The 16,766-nt window shown below is 30.6% G+C and overlaps 1 pseudogene; it reads left to right on the top strand.

The window, feature by feature from the left end:
• The first annotated feature begins 471 nt into the window (after positions 1-471).
• Positions 472-16,766, top strand: part of LOC125424198 (probable LRR receptor-like serine/threonine-protein kinase At4g29180) — a 46,708-nt pseudogene continuing 30,413 nt past the window's right edge.

The raw sequence follows: 16,766 nt of genomic DNA, 5'->3' as shown, positions 1-16,766 counted from the left end.
AGAATAATAAGTTGACTTCATGTGGTTGATTATTGATCAAAGGAAAAATTGGTTACCTCATTATCCACGAAAACTAAAAAATAAAATAAAATCTCAGTGAAAGAACGCACGTCGAGGTCATACCAACTATATTCATGGCAATCTCCGAGTAACTTGTTTATAAAATACCAAACCAAAACCATGTACATGTAATTCATTTTTCTGCAAATATAATACTCGCCTCCACCATCACATATGAATAGGAAAAGAGGATTATTTTTCTTGCGACTATCTCACAAGCTAGCGACAGTGGGATTGACCTGATCAATAATGTTGATGTATATGTAACCACGAATGATCAATGGGTAATTATATATATATATATATATATTATATTTCAAATTTTTATCTGCAAAAATTATTCTTTGACCAACTCGTACAATATGCATAAAATCCAATAATTAACAAAGTTGAGACAGAGCAGGATCGAACATGGAAATGCCAATTGGCTTCCTCTTCATTTTGCTGGCTGCTGCAGCTTTGGTACATGCCCAGCGCCACATAGGCTAGCATTTCTTTAACAATAACAACACACTATCCTATTAACATCTACTGCATGCTTTTTATACGTACTATAGGAATTTTCAATTTTCTTGAATAAAACCACATCATCAGTGGCGGATCTAGAATGGGGCAACTAGTAGTGGTTGTTGTTGTTTTTTTTTTTTTTTTTTTTTTTTTTTTTTTTTTCCCTCTCCTTTTTTTCTTGGGTTTAATTATACTTTTGCCTTCATAGCATTTATCTATCTCTAGGCACAGTTTTATCTTGATTTGGTTTTTCCTACAGATTTTGATAATTAATATATATTTTGAAAACACTTTCAATAAAATTTGTAAATATATATTTCTAATTTGATTTTACAGGTTTAATATTTTTTATTTTTATTCTTAATTTGATATATCCAAACTAATAATACACTTTAATGTTTTTTGTAACTTTTTTCAAGAAACATTTAAGAATAGCGCTAGACTTGTATTTATTTAAAAAGAAAAAAAGATAAATTTTTATTTTTTAATAGAATATCAATAATTACTACTTATTTCTCAAAAAAATTATTATATTTTTTTATGTTTTCAATTTGTTAGTTATCCATCTTTTGTTACTTACAAGTTTAATTTTTTTTTATAATAATGTAAAATTTATTGTAAATTTATAAAATTAAAATTCATGTGTGTAACAAAGAAAAAATAATTTTTCTATATATTTTAATTTTGACATAAATAATTATAACTAATATATTTGACAAATATAATTTTTATTTTCTGGCCTTCAGTAGATACAGTTAAAGGTGTATAAATCATGTATCCATCATTAGATCTACCCAATCACCAACGAAAACCATTGAATTTACCCATTCAAGGCTAAAATGATTAATCATATATGTTGGTTCATAGAACTTTCATCCATCTCTGCATGTTATTGATTACAATTTCTCAAAATCAAAATGCTAATGACTTATGTATAATGTCTAATAATAATTTGTTAATAGCAATATTTTTATGGTAAGTGGATTTTTATTTATGTTTTGAATTACCTCAACTAGTGAAATTTTCTGGCTCCACCGCTGCCCCATCATGGTTTTCATTTTGGGATATATGTGATTTGTAAAGGTGGTGCTATTGAATAAACATAGGCTGTTACATTAATTGATTTATTTTCCATGCACTGACACCATAACTAGGATTTATAAGCATCGACTGTGGATCAGTACAAGAACAATACACAGATTCCGACACCGACATAAGTTATGTTTCGGACAAAAATTTTATAGGGACTGGGATAAATAGAATATCGCCCCAGAACATGCATATCCAATCAATCCAAACCTACCACAGCCTCTTCAAGACCTCAGAAGTTTTCCTCAAGGTTTCAAGAACTGTTACTCCTTGAACCCTGTAGGAAATGGAAGTTTGAATTTGATAAGAGCTAACTTTTTTTATGGAAACTATGATGGAAAAAACAAACCACCTGAATTCGATCTCTATGTCGAAGTCAATCTTTGGACCACTGTGAAATTCACAAATGTTGCTGATGTTGTAACCACTGAGATTATCACCAGGGCACTCTCTGATACCATGCACGTTTGTTTTGTCAACATGGGCTTGGGAGTTCCATTTATATCATCATTGGAGCTCAGGCCGGTTGACAGTTCAATGTATGATACAGAGTTCATCAGAACGAATACTTCTACTTCATTGCTACTCTTCAAGAGATTGGATATTGGGCAATATTTGGACCTCCTACATGAACTCCGCTACTTGGGATCCCCTAACAACTTCCCAACAAATCAATACCGGTGAAAATGGAAATAGTGTGCCCTCTTAAGTAATTACGACTGCGGCTAAGCCCCGGCTTGGTACCACATCTTTGGTGTTCATATGGAGTGCAAATGATTCAAGTTCTGAATTTTATATTTACATGTACTTTGCTGAATTAGAGCTACTTGCTGAGAAAAACCAGTCGAGAAAATTTAATGTGTCTTGGAATGGCGCTCCCTTTCTTGGAACTATTAGTCCTCGTTATTTATTTGCAACCACAGTATCTAGCTCAGGAGCCTTGGTTGGGAATAAGCACTTGATTTGTCTCTATCAAACAAAGGATTCTACTAATCCGCCAATCCTGAACGCTCTTGAGATCTACGTGGTCAAACATATGAATGAATCACCAACATATATTCAAGATGGTATGTTTACTTTTAAGTTTATAGAAGTTAATTATTTAGAAAATAAACTAGTTACAAAGTAAAAATAAAGCAATTGGCTTCACTTGAGGAACTTAATATGCAACCTGCTTTAGATCATTTTGAATTTTAAACACATGCTCTTTGTTTGGTAACTTTATGCTTTTTTCTGCTTTCTGTTTTTACTTAATTTAAATGATAATTAAAGGTGTTGTTTATTAACGTTTTCAATCTTTATTTGTTGGTTATGTTTTTTTTTTTTTTTTTGTAATTTGCTTATTTTAATTATTTTTTAGTATTAGATGTTGTTAGTTGTTGTTAGAATTTGTTAGATATATTAATCAACTAAAAATGTAAAGAAAAAGAAAAAATACAACTTCAAATTGTGTGTTTCATTTTCTGTTTATTGGTTTTTTTTCTTTTTCATTACATTTATAGTTAATAAAGATATTTAACTATCAAAAACTAACATTAACAAAGCATTAAAGTATGCAAACTGCATACAATTTAGAGAAAAATATAAATGAACATAAAAAATAAAAATTGAACACTTTAACTCTCACCTAGCTACGAACTTAAGGAAAAAAAAAAAAGAGAAAAAAATACTTCATTGATTTATTTTTTCCATAATAGACGACAATCATGGAAGTTATTTATCATTAATTAATGCAAACTTGATCTTTTATCATTGTCTGAGTTGCCTAATTAGGTTAATTTGAAATTCTCATTGCTACTAAACCATTTGCTTACCTTAAATGTTCTTTAATGTTAGTTAGAGTTTGTAAAACATCTCAATTAACTACAAAATGATGAGGGAAAAAATAAACAAAATGATATTCAATATTTTTCCATTTTCTTTAAGTTTATAGTTAATTGAGATGTCTAACAAAATTTAGCTATCACCAATTAATATTAACAAACATTTAAAATAAATGAGTTCTACTTTAAATTAGGTAGAAAAAAAAAAACACAAAAGCAAAAACAAAAACTAAAAATCAATGTGTTAATGTGACCTAATCAGTTTGGGATTCCTAAAAAAAATGGCTTACTAACAACTTTGATTTTAGTTTGGTATTCCTAACAAAAATAAGCCCCAAGCATGCTTTGAATAATTGAAGCTTTTGTCATATATATACTAATATAATGAGATTCAAACAAGATCTACTTTATTTTATTAAATTAATATTTCCCCTTTGATGACCATTGGATTCTAATTTAAAAGATAAAGCCTTGCCCATTGGCAGAATCAAATTATATTATCAAGGGTGGATAAAGTTTAGACTGACTTTATATATATATATATATATATATATTAATTTTTTTGTCAACATTTATAAATTTGCATGGACTAGAAATTAATATTATTATTGTTCTTGTTGTTGTTGTTGTTATTTATTTAGATGACTAGGAAATATAACTTGTGTGGCAAATTTCTTGATTTATTACAGTTAATGCTATTGGAAAAGTCAAAGCAACATATCAAATTAATAAAAACTGGGCTGGTGATCCGTGCAGTGGACCAAAGAATTTTGTTTGGGAAGGTCTAAAATGCAGTTACAATATTTCAGTTCCTCGGATTATTTCTTTGTGAGTCCTTGCACACATGACAAATTAAGATTTTCTGTCCATTATTTATTATCATCATCACCATCATCATCATCATCTCTATTTGTTGTTTTTCTTTGACCATAAAATGCAAAAAATAAAGGAAACAAAAACACAAAATATTGAGAAGACAAAAATGTATTATTTCTTTCTAAAATCAATATATAAAAAACCTTCTCTCAAACTCTCTTTGAAGTTTCCAAAAAAATTGTGCTATCTACAATACAATAGTAAAAGCTTAGCACTTATTTGTTAGCTTATAAGATTGCCTTTTTTAACAAAACAACTTGACCACCAAGTAAACTTAACCACTAAGAATAATTAAAAAGCTTAATAAGCTAGGCTTTAGGAAGAGACTGGATCCCACAATTCTCCCCCTCTAACTGCATTTCAAAATTGATGGTCACCTACCATCTATACCAGTTATGTCTCTGCACAACTTCAACTTTTTTGGTGCACCAACCTTTGTAAACATGTTTCTTGTATTCTCCTTTTTGTGTATTTTCACCAATCTATGCAGTTTGTGCTCTATCACATTACATCTCTAATGATAGCAAATATTAATATGTTTTTTTCAAAAATGATACATTAAGTTTTTGCATAAATCCATACCACTGTGACTGTTACAATATACCTTATAATCCTTATGCTTAATGCCCAGTTCATGGAGTGTATGCCTTAACCTCAACAATGCTTTGTCGGCTTCTGCTATGGTAGTGGATTTTGATTTTGTCGTAGAAAAGCTACACATTTTACAATTTGTACTGTCATGATACAGCTCCTTCAATAAAAGTGTAAAGATAACCATAAGTAGATTTCCTACTATCAAAGTCCTTGGCTATATATGCACATATATGGCCTTCTAGAACTGGATCACCCCTCCTCCCTGCTAACAAAAGCATACTTTAGAGGTACTTTTAAGATGCCAGAGAATTTACTTGACTACTTCCCAACGTTCCCCTTTAGGATTTGAAAGAAATTTGTTCACAATACTAATTGCATGAGTAATATCTGGTTTTGTACATGTCATTGTATACATCAGACTTCTCACCTCTGAAGCATAAGGTAGTAAAGCCATCTCTTCTATCTTTTCGTTGGATAAAGGGCACAATCTCTTGCTCATATTAAAATAATTTGCCAGTGGAATACTGACTAGTTTGGCTTTATCCATGTCGAATCTCTTTATCATTCGCTTAACATACTTCTCTTGAAATAGCTATAACCAATGATTCTTCCTACCTTGGGCTATTTGCATTTCTAAAATCTATTGAGTTAATCCTAAATCTTTCATATCAAAAGACTTACATTGTTCCTTATTCGACTGACTAATATTCATTAAATCTTGTCCAACAATCAATATGTCGTCAACATATATCAAAGTGCAATTAAGTTTCCATTTGAAAATCTCTAAATATAAATGCACTGGTTAGCATCAATCTTTTTATAGCCTTGACTTATTATAAAAGAGTCAAACTTCTCGTACCATTTTCTAAGTGCTTGCTTGAGACTGTACAAGCTCTTCTTTAGCTTGCAAACAAGGTTCTTCTTCTTTGAAATCTCAAAACCTTCTAGCTACTCCATATAAATCTCTTCATGTAGATTATCATGAAGAAATGTTGTTTTTACACTCATCTACTCAAGCTCTAGATTTAAAGTCGCTACTAAACCAAGAAAAACTCGTATTGAAGTCATCTTTATTACTAGTGAGTAAATTTCATCAAATCAATTCCTTTCTTCTAAAGAAAACCTTTGATGACCAATCAAGCTTTGTGTTTTGCCACTTATCCGCTACCATCTTTCTTAAGCTTAAACACCCATTTACTCTTTAGTGCCTTTTTTTCTATTGGAAGTTCAACAAACTCATAAGTATGGTTTTTCTATAAAGATTCCATATCATCTTGCATTGCATGTAGCCATTTATATTTGTTCTAATGGGATTTGGCTTCTTGGAAACTATGTAGCACCCCATTTATAGTAACCAGAACATATTGAGAATCTAAATATCTCTTCATTGGAATACGGTTTCATTTAGATATTTTAACTTGTAAAATATTATTTCAAGGAAGTATGCCACCATTTGATCGCTGTGATGGTCTGGCAGCTTCTAATGATTGAGTCTTTCTCTAATTAACACCTTTTTTCTCGCTTATGCATTACTTTTGACGATTCTTTATGCACTTCATTATCATCTATGGCAGTTAGTGCTGGTATTGGGTAAGGAACAAAATCATAGGCACTAGAGTTATAAGACTTCTTAGGATTTTTAATGTCTTCTATTGCTAGTTTTCATGGAATATTACAACATTGCTTCTAATAACCTTCTTTGCCTTTAAATCCTATAGTCTATATCTAAGTTCTTCATCTCCATATCAAATAAAGATGCATGTAGTAGTCCTTGCATCGAGCTTTTGTCTTAGCTTTTTAGGATACATGTGCAAAGGCTAAACATCTAAATACTCTTAAGTGAAATGCTAGACATTAAAAACTCAATGGTACTAATGGCAATCTACTAATCCAATGGTAGGCGACACAAACGGCTTCTCCCTATAATGGCTTTGGTAACATGGTCATACTAATCATGCTTCTGTACTTTTCTATGATCATCCTATTCATTCTCTTAGCTACTCAACTATGTTGTGCATACAAGAACCATTTTCTCATGTCAAATACCCTATCCTCTGTAATAGGCATCAAATTTTCTAGAAGTATATTCACTTCTATTATCTGAACAAAGACACTTGAACTTTTTTGTTGTTTCATGCTCTACCATGACATGGAACTATTTGAAGTGATCTAAAACTTGGTCCTTCATCTTCAGAAAATATACCCACACCTTTTAAGAAGCATCATCAATAAAGGTTTAAAAATATCTATTGCCATCTACTGATTCAACCTTCAAAGGATCACAAACATCAGAGCACATAGACTAAGCATCTTCGTGTTAAAGATCACTTAAATGAGATTTTGTGTTGCTTACAATATAAACAATGATTACAAAAACCTAGCACAGCACCCTTGAAAATAATGATAAGCTTCTTTTTTGTCAAAGTAGATAATCCTTTCTCATTCATGTGATCGAGTCTCTAGTGCTATAGATTTTAAGACACCTTACCCTTTGTAATATTGAGGCTATCTGCATAAATCTTTACATGAATCTTGTAAAGTGTTTCATAAATATATCCTTAAGTGATAACCATGGCATCTTTTATCATTTTCCATGTGCCATTGTAAAAGTGGTTGTCGTAGCCTTCCTTATGAGAGGCTATTTTCTAAGACAAATTAAGCTGAAGGTAAAAAGCATATCTATTATCCTTCAAAGTAATTGTGTCTCAAACGTTGATTATTATCTGAATATTACTAGTTCCAATAATCTTTGCAAAATTGGTATTTCCTATCTTCACTATGCCAAAATCTCCTGCTTTATGCATTTTGAAAAACTCTATGTGCAGCGTGACACGATAGGATGTCGTAATAGCAACTACCCACTAGATGTTTTAACTTCAAATGTGAAAGCATTTCTCTTTATATGTGGAAAAATATGTCACTTCTTTTTCAACAATGACTAGTGTTTCACCATCGTACTTTGGTTGATTACTTTTTAATCTCTTCTCTCATAATATCTTCTTGCAATACCTTTTCAAGTGATCTTCTTAGTCAAAATAATGGTACTTGTATGTTGGCATCCTTCCATTTATGGATCTGCCCCTATTTTGGCTTTTGCCTCTCCCCCTTTCTTAACTACCTTCTTACTGTCTCCCCCATTTCTCTGTGATAAGAGCATGTGATTGATCATCATCTATGTCTTTTCTTTTGGCCTTCTTATTAAATAGGGCATCTGTTACCATAACCATGCTAAGTTTTGGAGCTAGTTAGAGAGGAACCCTATCAATCATGGTAAAGTTAAATCTCTATTTGGAGCTAGTTTGAGAGGAACCCTATCTCTAAACCTAGAGCTTTAACAAAAAAGCAAAATATTGAGAAGACAATGTATTATTCACTCTAAAACCAATACACAAAAAACCTTCTCTTAAATTCTCTCTCTATAGCTTCTAAAAAACATGCGTTGTCTATAATACAATACTAAAGGTCTAGCACCTATTTATAAAGTCATAAGATTATCTTTTTTACAGGCAATATGACCATTAAATAACTTAACCATTAAGTAAACTTAAAGAACAAGTAAAAACCCTAATCGATTAGACTTTAGGAAAAGCTTGGACCCCACACTCTTCATATTAACTAGCGATATATTTAATGTCATTTCATTTTAAAAACATTGAAAAATACAGCATTGTCTTGCTAATTAAATATGAATAAGAAAAATGATATAGAAGATCTCATTCTTAAACTATTTCAATTGTGAATAGGAACTTGACCTCGAGCAATTTGAGTGGGATAATAGATGCTTCCATCAAAGAGTTGTCATTGCTGGAGTTTTTGTAAGTAAAGTTGTACTTAATTTTTCTTTGGGTTTTTATCACTTATGCCCTCATCAACTATTAGGCTTTTACATTTTGATTCCTGATATTTTTTTTTTCTTGGCTCCTATATTTTAGTTTTTTGGTGCATAGTATTATTTTCTTTACTTTTTTAGTAGTTTTGAGGCATGCAGTGCACTATTGCAACAATTAAACAATAAAATCACAAAAGCAAACAGCATTATAAAACATGTGCATGTTGCATCAAGTGCACTTCAAGCCTAAATCTTAAAAAATAGTTTAAGGGCTAAGACGTACCAAAAAATTGAAGTTTTAAAATCAAAGTGCCAAGGAAAAAAAAGTTTTGTAACCAAAGTGCAAAAGTTTAATAGTTGAAAGGGATAGATGTAAAGATGAAAGCATTTTTTATTAAAAAAAATAATTACATGTCTTAGGGATCCATCTAACAATAGCTTGACTGGACCGATGCCTGACTTTATGGAGGATCTAAAATCTCTTAAGTCTCTATAAGTGATGAAACATTGGAATCTAACAATAACATATATATACAATTATAGTAGTGCTATGAATTATGTGCCAATAATATTTGGTTGAAAAATTAATAAAAATCTAAATATAGATTAGTTAATTACACTACAAAACTAATAAAATATTGTTACATCATTCGCCATACACTATTTAGTTTAAGCAATTTAGTGCTTCTTTCATTATTGATATAGGTATGATACTTTGTGACAACAATATATATCCACATATATAACTATAATATACAGCACTACATAAACTCTTTTATATCCATGATATGGACTAAAATTAATGTCTAAGAACCTACATTCGCTAAATGCCTATAAGTTCATTCAGATTATTTCTAAATTTTAATTCTAAAACCCTCACTATAAAGTACTATATATTAACTCAAAAGCTGTAACAAAATCCACTTATCTGAGAATTTGTGTAGAAATTTGAAAGGCAACCAGCTATCTGGTAATGTTCCTAGTGCTCTTGTCAAGAGATGGGAGGCCGGATTACTTACATTGAGGTATGCCTTCCAATCTTAAGCTCCAACCTAGTACTATGATTTTTTTACCATTGCATATATTAAACATAATTTTTTTCCCTTATATTGGCATGCCTGATCAAGTTGAAGAGATAAGTAGAAGTAACTTCATTATTTGGTTCCTTTTTACACAATTCCATGCAATATTGTACAATTCAATAATTTTGTTTTGGGGGTTATTTTCAGTGTGGATTCCCAAAATCTTTGTGGCTCAGGTTCATGTATAAAGAAGAAGAAAATTAATATTGTTCCAATGGCAGTGTCATTGCCATTAGCAGTGATCATTCTTATACTCTTGGTTCTTGGATGGAGAATAAGACGAAAAGGAAAAACAAGTAAGTAATGTTTATCTAGTTGTCATTTGGTAAGGTATTGATATTTTATTTTAAGATTTTGGTTTTATTTTTAATGATGTGTAATTTACTTACTTTAAATGCTTAATAGTGTATGTTAGAATTTGTTAGGTATTCCAATTGACTACAAATTTATGGGTGAAAGTCTAAAAAATGCCTAGAAGAGGGATTGAATTTGCTTTCCAAAACTTATGCTTTTCTTAAAACTGTATATCACAATGGAACCTCTAAAAGTTTATACCTACTTTATAGCATAATCGTAATCCATCAAACTATAATTTTTTTAGATTTTACAATATGTAAGGATTCAATCCTCCCAAATAGTCATATGTGAAGCTGTAAAAGCAAAAATTAAAATGTAGAAAATAAAAATTAATGCAAAGTGTGTTACATGGAAAACTTGCTTTAGTGGAAAGAAAAATCGTGGGTGTCCACCATCACCTCTAGTTTAAATCAACTAAAATAAAGAAGAAGAAAAAATACATATACACGCAAACAACATTTAAATGATTATACCAAGCATCTCTATTCAATATGGTAGTGGATGATACAATCCTTTATTCTAAGATGTGACAACTGAGCCCCAACACCATTGTAACAACCCTTCTCATAAGGATAACTGCATAATAGCTATCTCCAAGACCTTCTTCACAAGGGCAAATCTTCTCCAAGCATTTATCTCAACAAAACTTAGAAAGATGTAACATAATGTGGTAAAGGAAATGCATTTGAATTAATCTAATAAAAAGGAAAACTATGGTCATAAACTAGGTGGAAAATGAAGAACAATGAAACCCATGAAAAGTGCTTAAAGAAACCTATGAAAACTAAAACAGAATCTATCCATTTTCAAATTGATGAATCAAAACACATTTCAAAATGGTTTCCTAGCTCAAACATTCTTATATTCAATCAAAAATGCAAAGGTGGTGGTTATGGTGTATTTTTAAGGCTCTTTTTACAAATCAAACCGAGAAGAAAATGAAGTTTTCTAAAATCTAATGTCAGTGTTTGAATATTAACATCATTATATCAATAATGCTGATGCCATCGTTCAAATGATGAATCATTTAGGAAAAAAAATTGGCATTTGGACATAAAAAAAAAAAATTGTTTATAAAAATAAGCTAAAAGCCATATCAACATACTACCAAGATAAATCCAAGTAAAATAATAAAATAAAACCCTTAGAATTCTTTGGTCCATTTGTAACAACTTGAAAAACTTTCTAAAATTCTCTCACATGACCATTCAAGCGTGTTCTAATGAGTCATGGTTGTGTTTCATTCCTCAATTGAAAACATTATGGTTTTATATGACCTTTCCGACTAAACTAATGACAAGTAGGAATGAACAATTGGCTAGATAAACCATGAAAATAATATGAAGGTTTATGAAATCATGATTATTCCCTTCTTTGAGCAAAAGTATAAGCACCATTTTCCCTTAAATTATTTTTCTTCTCAACTTTCTTAGAAAGGATTTTCTTTCTGACAAAATCCTTCCAAAGGCTTGACTTTTTCTATTTCACAAAGGTAATCTTTGAATTAAATAAAGCGAAAGCTTCATCAATGTACATAAGTTCTCTCTTGTCATTTAAATCCTTTCCAATGTTCAAAATGTTTTAAAGTATTGTATTTCCATTTACTAACTATTCTTAGCTTGTTCCAATTTCTTTATCAAGATGCATTCTCAAAACATCAAGTTTCCAAAAACCTACTCTTCACTCGTGGAGGTTTTAAAAATTCCATATTTTTCCACAAGAATTTTATTAGAATCTTCCACATCCTTCAAAGTAGTTATTTTCTTGATAAATACAAGTATCCTCTCATTATTTTCTTTTGACAAATGACCAACTTCTTGTTCTCTTTCAATTTCTCTCTAATGTTTCAAACTACCTTTGATAAGCTTCTTTTTCAACTTTAAGCTCTCAACAAATAAACATCATAAGTTTTCTCCAAATTATCAACTTCAAGATCTTCAACTTCTGAAAGTAAATCATCATCTAATATATCACCATGAAAAGAAACCAACTAAAACCCTTTATGGCTAAAAATATGAAAAGCCATGAAAATTGTGAAATCCCATCTTTATCACTATTGTTTGAAGCGCCTGATTCTTCATCCATACCAGTACAAGTATTCAACACTTTTTTTCCCTATTCCTTTTACAAACTTATTCTTTTTTATTTTTTGGACAATTTGTTACAATATGCACATGTCTATAATACTCATAACATTAAAATCTTTCTTCCTTAATAACTATATTCATCTTTTCTTGTATCATTTCTGTAATTTTTGCCTTTTTTTTTTTTTTTGTCTCTATGTTAAGAGTTTCATTTTTTGTTTCTCAAGAACCTTTTGAACTTCTTTTTAAATAGAGCCATCTTTTCTTCATTCATTTTCAAACCATCACGATTTGAATAAATATTCTACAAATCTTCACTATTCATCTTCAATTCCAAACTTTTCCTATTTTTAGGTGGAGGAAAAGTCAGCTTATAAGTTTTAAGTGATCCAACTAGCTTATCAACCTTCGTAGTCTCAATATTCTTATTTTCCTCAATGATAGTCACTTTGGCTTGAAACCTTTCTAGAAGTGATCTCAAGATCTTAGCTTGTATTTGGGAACATTCTCTTGAAGACTATGATAAGAGTTAATAGTTATATTGAATTTGGAATAAAAATCAAAGAAAGTTTCATTTTCCTCCATCCCTTTTGCTTTTAAATCTAGTGATCAATAGTTGAACTTTAGATCTCCTTACATCAGCATTTCCTTTGTGAGCTAATTCCAATTTGGCCCAAACCTCCTCGGCCAATTCATAAATCTAAACTCATCACAATCAAAGCATGAAAGACTATACTTGATCCTTTGGAGTTCCATTCATTAGCATTTATTTCTTTTTTGGTTCATTGAACCATCAGCTTTGTACATGCTATACCATTAGAATACATAATTGGAGCTTTCATCCATTAACCACTGAATGCCACACTCACTCATCCAATAAAGTTAGAAATGTTCTCATTTGGCTTTGCAAAAACTACAATTCAAACCATCAAGAAGAATAGTATGCATAATTGATAAACCTTCCTTAACTATATTCATTTTTCCAAAGCCTAGAAGATGTCACAAAGGTTGTTAAATCCAACACTAAGATGACCTATTTTGAAGATAATTGAAGTTTGGAAAATGCCTAGCATGGGGATTGACTAGGCTCTATAAAAATTTTACTCTTCTTAAAATTATACATCATAAAGGAATCTGCAAAAGCCTAAGCCTACTTTATAACATAAATCCATTTCACCAAACTAACGATTTTCAAATTTCACAACCATTCGACGATTTGGTCCTTCCAGACAATTATATAGAAAGTAATAAAAGTAGAAAATAAAATGCAAAAATAAAAATCAATGCAAAGAATTTTACATGGAAAACCTCATTTATTGGGAAGAAAAGCTGCAAATTTCGGCCACCAGTTCTAGTTTAAATATGCTAAATAGATAAAAAAAAAATATATATATATATATATAGACACATATATATAGACATCATATAAGGTTATATTGCGAGCATCTTTATCTACCGTGGTAGTGCGCAATCCAATCCTCTATTCTAGGATGTGACAGCCAAGCTTTAAGACCATCGCAACTACCCTCCTCGCAAGGATAGCCTTACAATAGCTATCTCCAAAATATTCCTCACAAGGAAAAATGTCCTCCAAGACTTTGTTTTAACAAATCTCAAAGATATGTAATAGAATAAGGTAAAGGAAATTTATCTAAAGTGATGTGATGAAAAAGAAACTTACGGGTTCTCACTAACTATGTGGGAAATGAAGGACAATGAAATCCATGAAAATTAGTCAAAGAAACTTATAAAAACTAATAGAGAATCAATCCATTTTAAAATTGACAAACCAAAATATGTTTTAAAATGAATTCATAGCTCAAATACTCTTATATTACATAGAAAAACTCAAAGTTGGTGGCTATATTGTTCTTCTAAGTTCCTCTCCAGTAAGCAACCCTAGAAGAAAAGGGGTTGGTTCTCGCCACACATCCTTTGCTCAAAAGATGAATAACTCGATGCAAAAATTTATCATTTTGACATCAAAAATTGTTTAAAAATATAATCTAAAAGCCATGTCAACATACCCCAAAGACTAAGTAACATAATAAAATGAAATCCAAACTTAACTATAAAGGAAATATAAAAGTGTAATATATATAAGTGTCTAACGTTCTAATGATCATAAAGATCTCTAAATTGCTTACCATTCCTATAATATTTATCCTTAAAGCATTAGAATAAACACTAACAAAATTTGGACTCGGTGTATTGAACATGAAGATACTAACATACAAAATTTTACTCGATAATGGGGAAAAACACATAAACACTTAATATAAAAAAAAACAATTTGAAGTGCTTTTTTATTTGGAGGGATGTTCATGTGTGTGTGTGTGTGTGTGTGTGTGTGTGTGTGTGTGTGTGTGCATACAATTTGAAATGGTTTTCTATTTGGTGGTGTGTGTGTGTGTTCAAGTTGAAATGGTTTTCTATTTGGTGGGTATGTGTGTGTTCAAGTTGAAGTGGTTTTCTGTTTGGTGTATGTGCATATATGTGTGCACGTGCCCGTGCCTATGCATGTGTTATATGTGTGTGTGTATGTGCATGCATGTGTGTGCATGTGAGTGCATGCATGTGCGTGTGCATATGCCTGTGTTGTATGTGCGTGTATGTGCATGCATGTGTATGCGCGTGAGTGCATGCATGCATGCATCCATGTGTGTGTGTATGTGTACATGTACACGTGTGCATGTGTGTGTGTGTGTGCATGTGCGTGTGTGCGTGCGTGCGTGTGTGTGTGTGTGTGTGTGTGCATACGTGCACGTGCATGTTATGTGTGCATGGGTGCATTTACATGTGCATGTGCGTATGTGTGTGTGTGTATGTGTGTGTGTGAACTCTATCTACCACTGAATGAGCAATTTATACACAATTAAAGAGCAAAAAAAAAACCAAAAAAAAAAAAAAAATGTGTTAACGGACAAGTCGTTAAATCATGAAAAAGACAATAAGTCTCGCGAAAAGGAGGAAAAATAATCTAATTTTTTTTATTTGCTCACTAATAACCCATAAGTAAAATTTAAAACTTTGTAGTTCCACAAAACACCAAGATTTAAGGGGAAAAGCAGAGAGAGAGAGAGAGAGAGAGAGAGAGTAAAAACTCATGCAATATTATTAATATGCCAAAAAAAACTCCTTCCTACATTTCATAAAGGCATTTACATATAAGCGACATATAATAAAATCCTAAAACACGAAAAATAAACCTAAACATAAAAAATAAATTTGAATAATTAAATAACAAGAAAATTAGTTAAAAAAATAAAATAAAATCCTTAGTTTTCTAATTAAAAATTAATTACTAACAAATTAAAATAAAAAAGATTATACATAAATATATATTACTGCATCATTTTTCCCTTTTTTAGAAAAGGGTGCTTGAGTCATAATCTTGAAATTGAGATCTTACATTCCAAATAAAAGAATATTTGGAATATTTCAATTGTCTTGAAATTTAGAACTATTGGCTCCATGAAGTGTGAGCAAATTTAAAAGCATGACCGTCAAACTTCATATAGGTCTTTAGATTAACCAAATTATTTGGATTATTTAAATAATAAATGTTAATTGCAAGAACATCAATGTTATACGAAAGTTGATTTGTGCCAACATTATCATTAAATAAAGTTTTCACCTTGACCTTGAATGATATTTTATGGCATAAAAACTCTTCTTCCATGTGCTTCTCACTAAAATTTGAATCAAAATAAAAATCAACGAGTTAATCCTTATCAAAATCATAAATCCAATCGAAAAAATTTTGATTCATTGATCATAGCCACTTAGGTGGGGTAATGCCAAACAGATACTAAATTATTATATTGATACCTTTCATCTATCAGGTTATCATAAGCATGACATCTCTTTATGTTGTGAAAAATGTCAACCAGAGCCTCACACCAATTGATGCAGTGCAACAACATGAAAGAACAATAAATCACACAAAAAAAAAATGATGATCTAATTTATTAATTCATTCACAAATAACCCATAATTAGACGTTTGATACTGACTGATTTAGCAGAATACTAAGAACTAAAAGAAAACGGAGTAAAAACACATGCAATATTTAATTTTTATATATTTATATTTATATATATATATATATATATATGTGTGTGTGTGTTTTTTTTTTTTTTTTTCTTGGCTTCTGCCCACTACCAGGCTCAAACATGAACAGGGGTGGGTTAACAAGAATGGCTGTTGGCATCTTGACTCGACCTCGGCCGCATATGCAATATTATTAATATTCATTGAAATAGCTCCCATTTACATTCCTCATAGCCTTCTTTATAGGCAATGTAATTAAACCCAAAGGCATGGAAAACAAAAGTAAAATATAAAAAATAGATTAAAATATTTAAATGATCCAAAAATAAATAAATAAATAAGAAAAAAATCTCCTATTTTCCTAATTAAAACTAACCACTACGCACAAATAATATTTTACTATAAATAGAAT

The sequence above is a fragment of the Ziziphus jujuba genome, chromosome 9, assembly GCF_031755915.1.
Source record: "Ziziphus jujuba cultivar Dongzao chromosome 9, ASM3175591v1".
NCBI classification, from domain to species: Eukaryota; Viridiplantae; Streptophyta; class Magnoliopsida; order Rosales; family Rhamnaceae; genus Ziziphus; species Ziziphus jujuba.
This window is presented reverse-complemented; position numbering and strand designations above follow the sequence as displayed.